Here is a 17,966-nt window from a genome sequence, read left to right as displayed (position 1 = left end):
AAATACGAATTTTTCCGTTTGATTATCATGGGAAAAATAGAAGGTAGAAAATGGATTGGAAGGAAGAAGTTGTCGTGGACTGATATGAGCGCTGAAGAGCTGTTCCAAACCGTTGAATCGAAGAAGAAGTCACCACTAACAGTAATTTTTTTCTTCAATAGATTTTCAACATCTCATTCATATTTTTATGTTTTTTTCCATATTTTTAAAAGAAAAAAAAATAGACTAAGTGGTATTTGTATTATATTTACATTTATTAAAATATATAATAAAAAATTGAGTGGCACATTTTTGGAAAATTTGTAATTATTCCATGTAATTATTGTGTGTTGAATTACATTATAAATTTATTTTCATAAAGTTGTTTTATTTAAAATTTTTGTGATATCCATCTACACCAGCGGTTTCCAAACTGGGAGGCGCGCCTCCCACGGGAGGCGCGGACTATTGCCAGGGGAGGCGCCAAAACTTTTTAATAAAAAAATAATTTTCATACCATAATATCTACAAATAAATAAAACTTCATATCGTAGCTTAACAGTAAAAATTCAATGCATGAATGTTTATTTTCATTTTTATATACACATTTAATTAGCAACCTTTCTCGAAGAAAACCTCTCGATAATTAAATTGTTAAACTTGCCTATTTGGTTGAAATTTTTGGAAAATTGAGGTGTTTAAATAAATCAATGCAGGGATCACAAATACATCCACTTGTTCAAAAAGACAAAGTAAAAGCTTTCATTAAAAAGTTGAAGTTATGGAAATCAAATTTACAAAAGAATGATTTGGATATGTTTTCACTTTCCAAAGATTTCTGGGCCACAGCCAATATTGAAACAAGTAAAAATCTTTTTACTTACCACTTGGATGGTTTAGTGCTGCATTTTTCCAATTATTTCAAAGACCTTGATTTCTCAAAGTTTTTGTGTATACAGAATCCATTTAACTACAATGAAGAAGGCGAATTCGAACTGACAACTATCGAAAAAGAAAAATTGATAGAATTATCATGCGATAGCTCACTAAAACAAAAGTTTCAAAATGAAACCATAATTAAATTTTGGATGAATCTTAGTGGAGAGTATGAATCTTTGTATTGCAAAGCAATGCAAGTGTTTCTACCGAAAAGGAGTTACGAGTGGCACTCTCCATATTGCCCCCAAGATTTGATAAACTTTGTGCCAAAAAACAACAACATCATTCGCATTTAATTTTGATGTGATAGATGTAGTTTAATTAGTAATTTAATATAATAATAAATATACGTGTTCGTATAAATTTATGTTATAGCAAAACCTTTTTATTATTCTGTCTATTGTAGTGTTCAGTATTTTTTTTTAAATAAAGGTTTATTATTTAAAACGTGTCTATATTATAATATATATTAAAAAATAAAAGGTAGGGAGGCGCGGAAAAAATTTTTTTTTTAGGGAGGCGTAGTAGCATAAAGCTTGGAAGCCGCTGATCTACACGGAAATTCTAAAATCATATAGGTATTATTTTATGATGACTGACATCTCTTGAATTTTACAAAAATATTTATAAATCAAGATTTAAATTTGACAATTTGAATATGTATTTTTTTTAAAAGCTGTTTGATAAGTCTATTGAAACAATTGCAAATATAATAATTTGCTTAAATTAATAGCGAAATTAAAAAAAATATATCCAAAATCGTAGCTTTTTTATTAATTATAGATGGCACTATATTTATTTTACACATTGAAGCAAAACAAATGTTAGCATCGTCTAAAGTAGGTATGTATTATATTTCCAAACCATTTAGGACGAAGACCACATTCATTATTACACACAGATCAATATCTCGTGTACTTCCGCACATGCCAATATCGATGGATGAGAAAATTATTTTGTACACTTCGAAGGTAAAACCATGGTCTTTTTTACTCGTGTGTGAATAAAACTGTTTACAACATACATAAGTTCCTAAATCAGTAGTGATTGGTGGGAATAGTCGGCATTTGAAGTACATAAAATACATTATCATTACGCTTGAATTGGTTGTTAGTATTTTCTGCCGTGTAGACATTGTTTGATTTTGCAGCTGCGACTGGCAGCTGCAAAATCGCTATTAATATATTTCGCTATTAATTTCAACACACGAACCGTCATCAGTCATTTAAAGGTACATAAACTATCAAATGAAACGTTTCTGTATATAAAATAAATGAAAATTGATTGAGCATACTTATACTATTATATTTAGATAATGATCGATTAAATTATTTTTATTTTTTTTGGTATTTTTAGTGAAGCATGTCACAAAAGAAAACATGGAAAATTTGGGATAATTTCACACTGCTGCCAGTAGCGGGATCTTAATCAAAAACAAACTGCATAAAGCAAACTGCAACGTGTGCAAATCAGAAAAAACTGTTCTTAATTCAAGTATATCTTAAAACACATAATACATATATATCCAAATGAAAAACGAGACAGTGACACGTAAATTAATTCTATGGTTGAAAATCCCGTTAAAAAATCGACGAATTTAATTTAACGATTTGACTCTTTGATTTTATCCATCGAAAAAGCCTAGAAGAAATTGTTGAAAAATTGGCCGCTGTAGATGGAATATCCATATGAGCTATAACTATGTAAATCCGAATTCATCAGGGAGTCGATAACATATCGAGGATATAAATTGCCCAAAAATGAAAGTGATGTCATGAAATTAGTGCAGAAACATTATGAAGTCGTAAAATCGGAAATTATTTCCGAATTGTTGGAAAAAATCTCAAATAATCAACGGTTTAATTTGACTATAGATCAGGCCTGGGCAAACTAATTTGGTGCGGCCCGCGAGCAAAATTAAAAAAAAGCTTAATTTTTCTGATCTAAAAAAATTTTGTTGATTTGTTAAATGGTTTATCGTTTCTGACATAAGATAGAATTCAAATTTGGGTCAAACTAGACGGCAAACTAGAATACAAACTTTAATAAGCAATTATCATACATACATATTAGAATCGATCACATGGTACTCGATAGCTCTCGACGAAAGTAATGACCGAAAAGATACAGCACAGTTATTAATTTTCATACGCGGATGAAACTCTAAATTTGAAATTATTGAAGAGCTTTTATCATTGGAATCACTTAAAAATCAAACAACAGGAGCTGATATTTTTGAAAAAGTTGTTAATTGCTTAAAAAAAATAACAACTGACAGAACACCAAGTTTGACGGTTAAAAATATTGGATAAAGAAAATCCAGGATAAATTTTCGAAAATTGTCCTGATTAAAATTTAATTATAATTCATTATATCATACATCAACAAGTATTGTGCCAAAATGTGTTAAAAGTTGAACATGTGACATCTTGTATTATTAAACTTGCCAATTTAATACGATCGAGTGGCTTGAAACACAGACAATTCATTGCTATCCTTCAACTTATTGAATCTGAGTTCACAGATATTATTGATCATAATCATATTCGATGGCTTAGCCTAGGAAAAATACTTCGGCGATTATGGGATACAAAATAAGAAATCGTTCTATTTTTAGAAATGAAAAATAGTATCGACTTCCCCGAATTAACTGATAATGTGACTGGCTGTGTGATTTTGCATTTACTTTGGACATCGTGACACATTTAAATACTTTCATCACAGTGTTCCAAGAGGAAATTTTATATGTTCACGATATGGTGAAAAGTTTGAAAGCATTTAAATTAAAACTACGACTGTTTCTTCACCATTTTTTGATTAAACGGGTAGACCACCTTTCAACCGTGAAATTGCTGAAGGTAACAGAAAATAAATTTGAAGAATATGCTGAAATTATCGACGATTTAAGTGGCGAGACGGAGCTATAAATTAAGATTATATATTATATTTACAGTGCGATGATGATTTAAGGGAATTACACCGTCATGAAGAAATTTGCATATTGTACAACGCCCTTAATACGGAAAAATTCGACAAACTTAGAGATTTTGCTCAAAAAATGTTGGTGGTTTTTTGATCAACCTAAATATGTAAAAAAACATATCAATTAAAAATTCTTTACAATCAAGCATCACAGATGAAAATTTACAAGCATTTTTAAGAATTTCAACCACAAAACTTTCTCCTGAAATTAAAAAAACTGTTAAAAATCTGAAACAGTTTCATTCGTCAAATTAAATTGTTGTTTTGTATGAAATTTAAAAAAAAATTATGTTTTAATTTCTTTCACGATAATAAATAATGTATATCTAAAAATAGTATTTTACTTGCGGCCTGCCGCTCATTTTTAATTTCTAAAGTGGCCCTTCATCCGAAAAGCTTGCCCAGACCTGCTCTAGATGAATGGACCAGTATCAGAACAAAAAAAAAATATATATGGCCTAACTCTGAAAAGGGAGACAGATGTTGTCTCAAGGTTACACTAGCGTATAAATTAGGGGGCTGGGTTTCATTTTACCTGATATTCTCAAAGTTATAATTTTATTATATCTCAAAGTATTATGCATATTATGACGATTACAACTTTTACAATTTTTTGAATCGTTATACCTCAGAAACGGTGGCTCTTAGAAAAAAAAGTACTGATACATTTTTTATAGATAATTTTATAATCTACAATTTTTGTCAGATGTAATTTTATAATAAAACTTACCGTTTTGTTGAAAATCGCGAAAAACCCATATTTTTGACCTATGATTTTTTTCCAGGTATCAGAACGATGACGAGTTTTGACATGTCATTTATAATTACGTTTTGAACAATTTTACTCACATTCAGCTTGTTGTGAATTTATGTATCTTTGAATGTCTAAATTGACCGGTACTCGTGAAATCATCTCTGGAGTGTTTATTTACAAAAATACTACATCAACCGATCTTCCATTAAGGAGTTTTGCATTGATCAACGAGTCGTACGATTTGCAGACTAAGGAAAAACCTCCGGAGAAGTGGAGTGTGCAAAAATACTTTGAAACCCGAAAAAATGTTTTTGTATCAAATTTCAGTCAATCTGAGTGCAGATATGTGACTAGATCAGTGGTTCTCATGTGCAGCCACCAACGCTATATAGAGTAATATTTCACTATTTTATTTGTAAAATTATTTATAAATTTTTGACATGTATTACATACATAGTTCGAATTATAAACAACTACAAAAAAATAAATTTATGTACAATAATACAATATTGTAAATAAATCAATGCAAGCATATAGCATGTTCCAGATATAGATTGAAGACACTATAAATTTACGTTTTGAATTTGAATTCCGAAGTTGTTTTAATCAAACTACATAATATGCTAAAAATAACAAATAAAATTGTGAAATATTACTTTATGAAGCGTTGATGGCTGCACATGAGAACCACTGGTACATATGCATGTCAAACTAGCATGATCTCCTATTATTAATTTTATTACTATCATCAAAACGAAAACGAATAATAAAAGCCTTGTAAATAGATAATAATCGTTAGATTAATAACTATTATATACATACATGTATATATGTAGAATCAATTTATTGTAAGTATATTTTATGATAAATAAAAATCTATTAAAAATTCAAAGAAAATAACTTTTTGATACAACCATCAGTCATAATTATTATTGCATTATTTAAAAAAGTATGAGACCCTAGATAACTACCAATGAGGATTTCGAGTTTTGTAAAGGTGTGTTTAGACTCTCTAATATGTATATCTTGCAATAATATAAAATAAACAAATTCTAAGTCTATTAATTAATGTATTTCTCAAAAACTAGTTCGATCTTCATCGTTCTTAAAATGTCATGCTCAAATTCTAAATACCAAGCCACAATCTAAAATACTCAGCAGCTAGGGATTTCCGACGAGAAATTCTACTATAATTATAAATTCAGCAAATCCGGTGTAAACCAGTCTTGATAAACATTGACACGGATTACACGACCCATATTCAATGCATTTTTTTTCAATGCTACCTGGAAAAAAAATTTACTTGCATTGCAATTTTGCATTATGTCTAGGGTTGTCAGATTTCATGCAAGTCAAACCGGGACACCCCCCCCTCCCCCAAAAAATTAGATCTTTGACTTTTCTATAGATATATTTTCAATCGAACTGATAATATTTAGAATATCTATAATTGTTTTTTTTCCTTCTATTTTTAATATATGTAAATGAAAAGTGCTACAATTTCAATTAATAAACCAAAGATAGACTTAGATAGACAAAGATAGACTGAGAGGATTAGTGAAAAAATCTAATATGGTTTTTGTGCTTTTTCTTCAGCTTTTTATATTCAATATTAGATAAATAGCAGAAATCTTTTAGTTTTCTGTTCTGACGGTATCTACTCCGCGTCTGCATGTGATGAATCATTCTGAGTGTTAGACAATTATCGATTGAAGACAAATTGATTGATGCCTGGTGCACATTTTTTGTCTTCCTTCTACACGTAGTCTTCCAGAAAGTATAAGATAGAGACAAATAGTTCACTGCTGCAGTGTTTACCAGACTTTCTGGTCCAGACATCGACTTTTTGTTTATATTTTATGTTAATTCTGAGTTAAAAAACTTCTGTGGGAATTTAAAAAAGTAGTAAACCGGGACATTTGGGCGTCCCGAGAGGTTTGTTCGGGATACCGGGACACTGGACTTAAAACTGGTGACAATCCCGATTAATCGGGACGCCTGACAACCCTAATTATGTCCGATGTTTATATCATTAATTTTTATGTTCGTGACAATTGACGTGTATAATAAATGTATATAGCGCTTTAAAGCATAGGTTCCCAAACTTATTTTCCCCGTGGACCCCTAACCCAGTATTTTATCCTTCGTGGACCCTTCCTTTTATCCTTCGTGAAATTAGTAATAGTGTAATTTTTTTAAATACAAATATGAACACACTGTGATAGGTTTTGTTGTATAGTGGAAAATTGTAAAAAAAAATATGAATATTTTTTATTCTTATCGTTATTGATTTTTTTTTTAATGAAAATGAACAAATCAAAACACAATAAAATTCTTACATAAAATAATAAATTCTGTTAATGAGAGGGATGAACCTGATGCTCCTATATCAATTGGTCAATAGTTGGGTTCAAATTCGTAAGGTACAGTCGTAAATCTCCACGTTCAGTGATTTGCAACCGATTTCTTTTTTTCGTAAGAAAATTGGTAACTGCACTAAAACCTCTTTCCACGAGGTACGAAGTAGGAAATGCTATCAAAAACTTACTTGCGATAGCCCACAATACAGGATAAGCAACAAGGATATCTTTCTGCAGCCAGAAATGCTGGTAACCCTCTCTAAACTGTACCTGTAAGTTCTTTGTTTGTGCTTAATCCAATCAATTCTTCTTGTACTGTGTATTAAAACCCGCATTATTTTTATTAAATTTGATTCCATTGATTCCGGTCCGTGGATACCCATTTACATCTCGGGGACCCCCATTTTTTACTAACCTCTTATACGTTTCACATGGTTTTCGTGTAAGTGGTAATTTATTTTTCTTCCTGTCAGGGACCCCCTGGCAGTCCTCACGAACCCCCGGGAGTGCGTACGGATCACTTTGGGAACCTCTGCTTTAAAGTAATAAAAATTTAACCGTAAGCAGAACTTGGTGGTGATCTATGGTTTGTTTGGATTAGCTATAATTTTTATACCTGCTTTCTATTGGATTTCTAAATATGTAATTCTAGTTGGAAATGTTGTTGGCTTTCAACAGATCGTCAGCACTCAAAGGGTTAAAGATCGTTATCGAGCTGTTCTCGAGTGTCAAATTCAAGTTATGTACATATTTATTGGAGCGCTAACGTGGTAAATTTAAAAATGCACTCCAAAATCCATACCGGAAAAGAAAGAAACGGTATCGATTGCCCGAATTTCAATCATCGACTGTATGTACAATTGACAGTCGAAGACTTAATTGCGATAATGTTTAATAATTATATAAAAAATATTTCTATATTTTACTAGCCTCTTCTTAGTTCGGAAATGATTTTGTCGTGTGACGAAGTTTGGATTCTTATTATGATTGTAAATAATTCATTCGTGGAGCATGTCCGCCATTTCTGTTTGTTTTGGGTACATATTGATTCGCATCTGCGCAGATGATCCAGCTGTAGATTTGGAATAGGGTTGCCAATAATTCCGGATTGAACCATGTCGTACTGTCACTGTCATAGGTCAAGCCTGTTTAAATTTTTTTTACTGAAACGTATGTTCTGTGATGTGGGGAAAATATATATTCTATATTCCAGCTTTCATATTTAAATTCAGCATGTGTATGTATGTACATATATTGATAATACCATACTCGTTATGCAAGTGCCGAAGAAATCTCTTCTGCACTATCTCGATGAATAAACTTAGTTAGTTACTAGGTGGAAAGTCAAAATTATAAACTGAAATGAAGTGTTACGGGGACGAGTAGGAGATGGTATATGTAATTTATAAAAAAAAATAATGTTTATATTTTATTTTCCAAAAGAAGCATTTTGTGTAGACGAGATCTATGCAGACATGTTTTGAGATGCGTGATACAAGTCTCGAACACAAAATTACTAGTTACAAGTTACCAGTTTAATTCGGCAGTTTAATCACAAGTGGGGTTCAATATGGCTGACATGAGTAGATATACAACAAGGATATTAATTTCAACCAATGACAGAATTTTGGTAAAACAACTGGCATTCATGCGTAAGTTTAATATTTGATATATTTGTCCTTTGGGGATATCACGAAATGGTTTAATAGAAACACACAATTAGTCATACAGATTAACCCTTTGAGTGCTGACGACTAATCTGTTGAAAGCCCGCCACGCTTAAAATTTCGCCAACATTTCCAACTAGAATTATTTAGAAATCCAATAGAAAGCAGGTATAAAAAGTGTAGCTTATCCAAACAAACACTAGATATCTGCCGCTGAGGATTTCGAGTTTTGTAAATGTGTGTTTAAACTCTTTAATATATCTTGAAACAATATAAAATAAACAAAAGAAGTCTATTAATGAATGTGTTTTTCCAAAACTAGTTACATCTTCTTCATTGTTGCTAAAATTTAATGCTCACAATCTAAATGCCAAGCCACAATCTAAAATACTCGGCAGTTGGGGTTTCAATCGAAAAATTCTGTGTGGTTATAAATTCAGAAGTTCCGGTGTAAACCAGTCTTTATAAACATTGACACGGATTACACCAGCCATTTTCAATGAATTTATTTTTCGATGCTACCAGGAAAGGCTTAGTGGGCAGTATTCTTGTTTATTTTTTACAAACTTAAAAATAAACAAGAATATTTACATTGGTAAAACGCCAATCGGCGTTGGTCAGAATTCAAAGGGTTAAGAGGAATAATGATATTCGAGGGTAACACAGTTCGTGAGAAAAACGCAGCTATAGCGATAAAGATAACACTGAGCAACAAAAAAATCACGTTTTTGAGTTACCGGAGTGGAGACTAACCAATCTTTACTAAATTTGAATAGCACGGAAAAAAAATCCGTAAAAAGTATTTTAAAGCAACAAAATATCACTATCAATAGGAAAAACATCTGACTATTGATTCCAATACTCACTTTGAGCACAGCAATACTAGATTTTGAGTTAAAGACAGCAAAGGCCAAAAAACTGTAAAAATCGCGCATTTTTTAAACGCTCATATATCGTAAATGATCACCAACCAACAAAAATCATTATCATATTCGAATTCAGTGGGTCAAAGTTAGTAAAGATTGGTTAGTCTCCGCTCTGGTAATTTTTTTGTTGCTCAGTGTAATAAAAACAATATTTTAAGTTTTGGATATTTGACATATGTATCCTGTGAAGGTATCGAGAAATGGTTGAATGGATATGCAGATAAAGAGGGATAATAATATTTGAGATTACAAATATGTAGTGGGACAATTCAAATAACAGTCTTGAGACAATTAAGGCATTGAAAGTTTCGTAAATAATAAGATATCAAAATTAAGAGAAAAATATCAATTAAACGGGCGTTTAAATAATTAAGATTAGATAATACGTGAGAAAAAAGAGTTATATATTATAAATACATAGTACATAGGTTTGTAAGATATTTACCACATAACAGAAGTGACAACCCTATCGTGAGCGGTTACTTGCTGCAAGCAACCGTTTCGATCGATATTGTAGGGCAGCGTTTCCCAACCTGTGGTACGCGTACCAATTGGTGGTACGCGGTTGATGGTTGGTGGTACGCGAAATAAAACAGTAATGGCGGATATGCAGGAATGAATGATTTACAATCATAAAAATAGAAATATTTTTTATATCAAATATATAATTTCGAAAGAGACTTTGTAAGTTTGTGTCTTTTTTTGGGAACTTCGAAAACAAAATAAATATTTTCTATTAGATTAGCCATGTTTAAGCTGTTGATATTGCAAATATTGAGCGAAGCCGAGTAAAACAACTAGTAATTAATAAACATTATCTTAATTAGTCAACGTCGACGTCAATATATACAGTCGATGATCGAAAATCTGGCAATTTATACGTTTTCCCCAGATCCGGCATGGATTTTGGAGTGCATTTTTAAATTTACCGCGTTCACGCTTCTATAAATAAATAACTTGAATTTGACACTTGAGAACAGTTCGATAATAATCTTTAATGTTGCAGATAAAATTGAAAGTACATATGATTAGAAAACTAGATTTTTGGAATTTATGTATCGAAGATGATCAAACTGAAGTATTTGAAACTTTACATAATATACTGAAAACAAGAGTCGTATGTCTCGGGATATACGTGAAAAAATAATTGAATATTTAATAGGGCTGAAATCGTCTTTTACGCAGTGCTTCCGCAAACCTTAAGAGCAAACAATTTGATTTCAAACCCCATTGATAATGAACATTTTCGGACAGCTACCAAGGAAAAGGAGAACTTTCAAATTATAGCATTTAAAAACAGAATTCGAAATAAATAAGCTTATTAATTTTTGGCTAGGTATTAGTGAAGAATATGAACAGCTTTATGACATAGCGCTTAAATTTCTGTAGCCGTTTACTAGCACTGAACTGGTTGAGAGAGCTTTCTCTTCATATGTTTAAATAAGACAAATATAGAAATTGATTGAAACCAGCTCCAGACTTAAGGGAAAATTTCGCATCAGTTGAACCAAATTTAAAAAAACTAAGTACAAGGATTTCATTAAATATATTTTGTAAGGAGATTTAATGAATAGAAAACATATTATATGTACTTTGTAATTTTGTGTTTTTATTAAAACCATTTATCAATAATAGAAGTATGACAGAATAGTAGATACATATATAAAACTTTGAGCATATTATAATTGTGACTCCGCAAATAGCTTTTTTTCCACAAAATTTCTTACCAAAACAGATCTTCATATGCTACATATCCTGTCTTCACATTCCTTACCATTATGTACTACCAAGTGGTACGCGAGTCAAAAAAGGTTGGGAAACGCTGTTGCAGGGTATACATATCAGGGGTAACCGGAGCCTGAGGGGGCCGTGTATTGTTCAAAGGTTGTAAATGCGCTTAGTTCGAGGTGACACTTTGCCGAGGTGACATCTTACTACCGACCGCTTCCTGAGATGTCCTGGAAATGGCTTCCTGGGAGACGATGGAACTCACCAGTGATGGTCAACACACTAAGGTATTTATCCTTACCATTGCAAAAAAATATATTGTCGCCATTTTGGTTATGCATTTTGTTTCCATAGTTTTTGCGATTACTTTTAAGATTGTAAAGCGGTGTCTACGCTCGACGAATTCACAATAACGGGCGCTGTATAATATTGTATGTCTGTACATCGGTTTCAATTTGATTCGGCCATTTTTTATTGCGCAGTTTGCACTTTCTTTGTTTGCGATTTTTACAGGTATTCCTCGACTTTTATTTTTGGATTCAGTGTGACAGCATGCTATACACCTATTCACATACACTACGCAAGCGCATTTGTTCGCGACAACTCTCAGTAACAGACCTATACTAACCGTGACCTTCAGGTGACACCGGCCATTAAATCGATTACTTGCCTGTAGGGGAGAAAAGTCTATGTTGACATGCGCATCTGAGCTCATGGCAACAAGGGGCGGTGAGAGGGGAGGGGGGGGGGGAAAGCCGGGGTTGCTTCAATCGATACAGTGTCTGGGTAAATTTTCAGGACCACCCCATGGCGCAGGTCAGATCCAGACGAGCCTTCAGCGAGAGAACATCTTGCTGGCAAGTCTCCTGCTTTGTGGAAGACAATGGAGCTCAACGGTGATGGGGCCGCACACATACAGGTATTTTCGACTGCAACTGCGAAATCAAAAATATTTTTTCCTGTCGCCATTTTGGTTGTGCGTTTTGTTAACGTCATTTCTGCGTTTCTTTTTGATTGTATCATATTACGCATTCACAATAGCGGGCGTTCTACAATATTCGGTGGCATTTTGTTTCGGCTTTTGGGTGCGTTATGTGGTAAATTCCTATTTTTTACTTTATCTATGTTTTTAGTTGTATTGTTTTAAATTGGGAATTTTGGGTTTCTTTTGCAATTTTGTTCATTGCAAGCAACCGCAATTGTATGTAGTTGTAGCTGTACTTTTTTTCCTTTGTGTTATTGGCTGCCTTATTTTGAGGGTTCGAATAAGCATATGTATATACATACATGTGTATGTACGTTTACACCAGTGGTGGGCCGCAGAAATCTGAAGCCATTTAAACGGGACATTTTGAACATTTTTTTATGAAATTTTATTTTTCATATCGTCAAAAATCATCTAAAAAAATTTTTAACAAAAATTACACCACAATGAACATGGTTCAGGGTCGATATCAGAAAAAAGGTAACAGTACTTTGCTTTAAAAATCGCTCATATTTTCCACGTTTTTTCAATTATTTTTTTTAATGAAGGCAAGTAAATGGTGCGACCGCTCGCCCTTCATTCATAGCATGTATGAACAATTTAAGGGTACGAATTTAAGTGTGTAGACACCAGTGGGGCGCGGCGGAAATTTCTGTTCTTGTCACACGGACTTGTCATGCGAACATAATAAAAGAGTCCCCTTGCATTATATATGTATAATATATATGTACTTCTGGGCGTCATAAAATGATTCAATCAGTATATTTTGATTTCTTTCGATGTAGAGAACAAAATGATGGCCGCTTATAATAAATATAAAAAGATGGAGGGCATAATTCTTAAATTGAAAAAAAGAGAACATTTCCATTTAGATACTATTTGGTAAGCGTATAATATTGGTAAAAGCCATTATTAAGCATGAAGTATTACCGCCATTTTGAATCGGTTGGCTGAGCGCGCCATTTGGTGCATCATTTGATTGTCTTTTTTGAGATTCAACCAACTGTGAATTTGTCCTGGGAGAAAAAGAAGGGGGGGGGGGGGTGGCAATTTTTTAAAATTTAAAATCTTGAATCTTTCGGAGTCAATAAACAAATAAAAATTGTTATGTAAACTATATTCAATTCACCAAATTTTCTTCAATACAATTTTTGCTTGGGGAAAATATTGTATTTCGCAACTATGTACTACGCACATAACCGTTTGCGTTTTCGAGAAACATATACATACATATTTATGTATACATATCTGCAGTTGCACTGACCGGGAAGATTTTATTTCATAAACGTGACACAATCAATATAACGAAAGTTTAAAAATCTTTGAATGCACAATTTGATTTTACCACTGAGCATGGTAAACATTGGTCCCATCCCAACACGTAACATTCTGTTGACAACTTTGCAATTAATAATTTATTTTTGTTTTACCATCGATGATATGTTATCTGTATGCAGTGGTGTCACCCCAATTTTGGAACAACGGGTTTCAAATTTTTTTTTATGTAATAGTGACATGAATGAAATTTCTTTTATATATTACCTCAATTTATGATATTTCAAATGATTATTTGTATAAATGCACTAGCTGCTAAATTTGAATTCAATAGTGTTAGTTGATATTTTTACGTTGCTAGTTTAAATTTTTGACACTCTTCAAGTAAGGGCGAAATCATACAGCGGTGAATGTGGGACTTGGGGTTTATTTTTAGATAGTTCAAAACATATAGAAAAAATATCGCGTTTGTGGTATAGTCCTTTGAAAACGATACATTCGACCGTTCGTCGTTGAAATTGTATGGTAGTATTTATCCTTGCTTGATAGTGATCTATAAAAAAACGACCCTTCGGACCGTTTTCGGTAAAATTCGGTCCGAGGGTCGTTCGTCAACGGTGTAAATCTACATATATTTTTTTATCAAACTTCTCTTTGACTGTTACTAGGAAGGATAGTTCCGAGTGCAGACTGCAGACACATTATACAGTTAGTTTTTCTTGTGCATAACGGAAAAAAAGATATTTTCTCTTTAACTGCTACGTACTAAACTGCGACCTTTTTATATATATATATATATATATATATATATATATATATATATATATATATATATATATATATATATATATATATATATATATATATATATATATATATATATATATATATATATATATATATATATATATATATATATATATATATATATATATATATATATATAAAGTATTTATCAGTATTTTCGGAAGAATATTTAAGTTCTTGAAAACATTGGCTCAGCTTCTCTTGATTTTTATACCATCTTAAATACAATACTTAGAGTGACGTGTAGAAGGAAGTGTAGAAAGGAAGAAAGTGTAAGAGGTGTAGAAAGAAAGACAAAAGGTGCAGAAGAAATGAGGAAAAGTGAGGAGCATGTCGAGAGCGCGGCGCGCACACGAACTTAACAAGAAATGTGTATAGCACTGTTGGGAGTGCAGTACAGACCAAGCTTCTAGCTGCCCTCGCGCCCCCCCCCCTTCGCCCACTTGAGCAATTCCATCAATAACCGTACTGCACAAAATCATAAACGATGCCTCACTTTCTGATATTAGTACCGCGATATATGATCATTATTGGATGTATCGGTGTGCGGGCGAGCTTAATACACGCTTAAATATTATTGATATTTTCATATAATATACATACATTTATGTATATAATAATATAATTTTTTTCTCAATTTCCTTGGGGGTGCTGCAGTACCGCAGTGCGTATGGACGAGCCGCCACTGATTATAAGTAACTTTTTAGGGAATTCTTGAGATTCAAATATTCCAACAAAATGAGTTTCTCGAATTTCGAGATTTAAATATTTACATATTCCGAATAAATGATATTCTGGAATCTTGAGAATCAAATAAAGTCGAGAAATTAGAAGCTCTAGTCTCAATTCGTCAATATATTATATGTATATATGTATAATATGTATGACAGTTTGGCTTGCCTATATATTTCATAAAATTCTCGGATTTTTTCGGAATTTTTTTATAATTAAAGTACAGATAATCACAAATTACAAATATTAGTTGCGAGCGTGTCGCGATTTGAATGGGAGTTTCAGGAAAAAGTGGCAACTTTGAATTCTTATTCGCTGTGAAGAAACCAAAATTAATTTCTAGCCTTAGCCTTAAATACGAAGGAGCGCGCACCGGTGGGCTTATGATAAACAATCTAATTTCACTGCAATAGTTGACTATTGGGCGATCATTTTAAATTTATTAATCGCCGAATTTGTTTGCGTCTGATTTTGAGCCTACTCTGGTTCATATGACTTTGTTTAACTATCAATACAAGTAATATTTTCCGGCTCTTGTAATATTTTCCGAAAGCAACTCTCACTGTTTTTTTTTCTTGCATTTTTTAGAACTTTGGAGTGGATGAGCGCTGCAACCGAGTCCTGCAAATGAGCCTCGACCTTGCACTCAGTTGAATAAAGTAAGTTCTACATTCAGCATAAAATTAAAATGAACTTTAAGGGGTTATTCTAGTCTAGAGGCATGAATTGTAGGTATTTTATTTATAAATGTTTGAAGAGTACATAAAAAAAAATTCAAAATTCAAAAAGTTACAGGCTGATGAAGTGGCGCGTCAAAAGGGCGCGTCAAAAGGGCGCGTCAAAAAAATGGCGCGCCCTGGTTTACACGATTCCAACCCTCATAGTTATCTGATATAAAAAAAAATTAATTCTTAATCCAAACAAATGCTACAATCGAAATAATTTTTTTTCGCAAAATAATGGCTGTTTGAAATGAAAAGACCATTTTTTACCAGTTTTTTTGACTTTTCTGAATTTTTTAAAAATAGTAAAAATTTAAATTTAGTTATGGTTCTAGTTCGTGCGATAGAGTAATGTATAGAGAAGGCTCACACCAAATTTCAAGTAAAACTTGAGATACCATGTCAACCGTCTCGAAAAAAGAACTTTCGAGAAAAACGCGTTTAAAGTTTCGGGTAAGGTTACGCGCCGGTTAGATGCCACGTCACTGAAGCAGCGATATCTCCGAAAATAATTTGGATTTTAAAAATCCGCTTAAACATGTTCTTAAAGGTTTAAGCTCTGAAAATATGAAAGAAAAAAAAATCGATTTTTTCAAATTTCTAAACTAGAATACCCCCTTAAAAAAACTAAGACTGACTATAAATATATGTATTACATGTATACTTGTTTTTTTTTTATATACAGTATCCGAGTCAATCAATAACAGTAAATATTTTTTTAAATATGGAAAGCAGCTTGTCGTGTTTAGAAGAATTAAGACTCTTCGCATCTTCAAAAAAGCAGATCAAATGTTGCATAATACAAAACGAGCGCATTTAAAAGGTAGTCAAGATTTCTCGTCATTTCTTTAATCGTGATTTTTCGAATGCCTCATTGTTATCGGATGATTTCTACATGTGTGCGAGTCGATTCAATTTTGTCAACCAGAAATTTAGCTAAAATGTCTCATAACACTACATATGTGTGTACCGGTTCGGTGATTACTGGTCACAAAGTCACTAAAATCTCTAAAACGGAACATCTGGCAGCCGAAAAGTCCATCATACTAACGATAACTATCATACTAACGAGAACTTGAGTGCCAAATATTGTGTATTCGCGATTTTAATGGCAAAAATTGTCTTTGTGACCACCGCAATGTGACTAATAATCCAATTACCATGTGTTGATCGTACATGAATGGACAGTTTCTGTTGCAGAAACTTCAACGAATGATTTCTTTCCATTACTCATTATTACAATGAATGAATATATGTACATATGTGTGTATGCTGTAACATTGTAAAAAAGCGTAGTTTTAACTAATATTCGATGACAGTCAAGAAGTATCATGTGTTAAAACATGTGTGTATATACTTATGTAGTTTCAAATTATGAAAGTCACCAAGTTGTCTTAGATGTGTACATACATATTTTCGATGTCAGTATGTATCTATGTAAATCTACCAAATATTAAGGATAGAAAAAAATGCCTTTGTGCATCCATATATTCTATACCCATACATATATAATCAATAACGAGTTCTTCATCAGTAAATCATGCTATGTAAAGTTAAATGACAATAGTTTAGTGTATACATAAATAGTAAGGTCACAGAAAACCTGAATGTATGTAAGAATTGCATAATATATTTTACTTTCATCTATGTAAATATGTACATATGTATCTACATACTTATTATGTATAATAAAGAAAAAAGTTTCAATCACAAATTCGATCTTGGTGCTCTCAAACTCTTCTTTGTCTTTGGAGCTGCAGCTTCGGATACAGAATACAATCTCGATTTACATAGAATCACTTCGTTCTTCGAAAAGATTGCGTTAATTTTTAAACATTGGTGGTTAATTGTGAGTAAACTTTCAAATTCTGAAAGACACTGTCTGTCATTGTATGAAATTAATCAAAATATGTATAATCAAATGTCCGGTTTACACTCAATTCTCAATCGGTTAATGTATATAGTATTTTTTCTTAATCGTATAAAACAATACTGCGAGTAATATCGGCATCCGGCGTTATCATGACTTATCGTTATCACCATCGAATGCACATACTAAGGTGATGTCACGATATCATAATTGCTCTCGATATTGGAGGTGTCTAGACTT

General features: G+C 32.3%; 1 long non-coding RNA gene across 1 annotated transcript in view; it reads left to right on the top strand.

Annotated features, from left to right (window-relative positions):
* LOC143922996 (uncharacterized) overlaps positions 1–17,693 on the top strand; it is a 66,302-nt gene extending 48,609 nt beyond the window's left edge. The window contains exons 4-5 of the long non-coding RNA XR_013261681.1: positions 15,723–15,793; positions 16,542–17,693. This is a non-coding gene — a long non-coding RNA (uncharacterized LOC143922996). The remainder of the gene's footprint in view (positions 1–15,722; positions 15,794–16,541) is intronic.
* Positions 17,694–17,966: the final 273 nt, after the last annotated feature.

The sequence above is a fragment of the Arctopsyche grandis genome, chromosome 2 (assembly GCF_051622035.1).
Source record: "Arctopsyche grandis isolate Sample6627 chromosome 2, ASM5162203v2, whole genome shotgun sequence".
Taxonomy (NCBI): Eukaryota; Metazoa; Arthropoda; class Insecta; order Trichoptera; family Hydropsychidae; genus Arctopsyche; species Arctopsyche grandis.
Note: the sequence above shows the minus strand (reverse complement) of the source record. Positions and strands in the feature narration are given on the sequence as shown.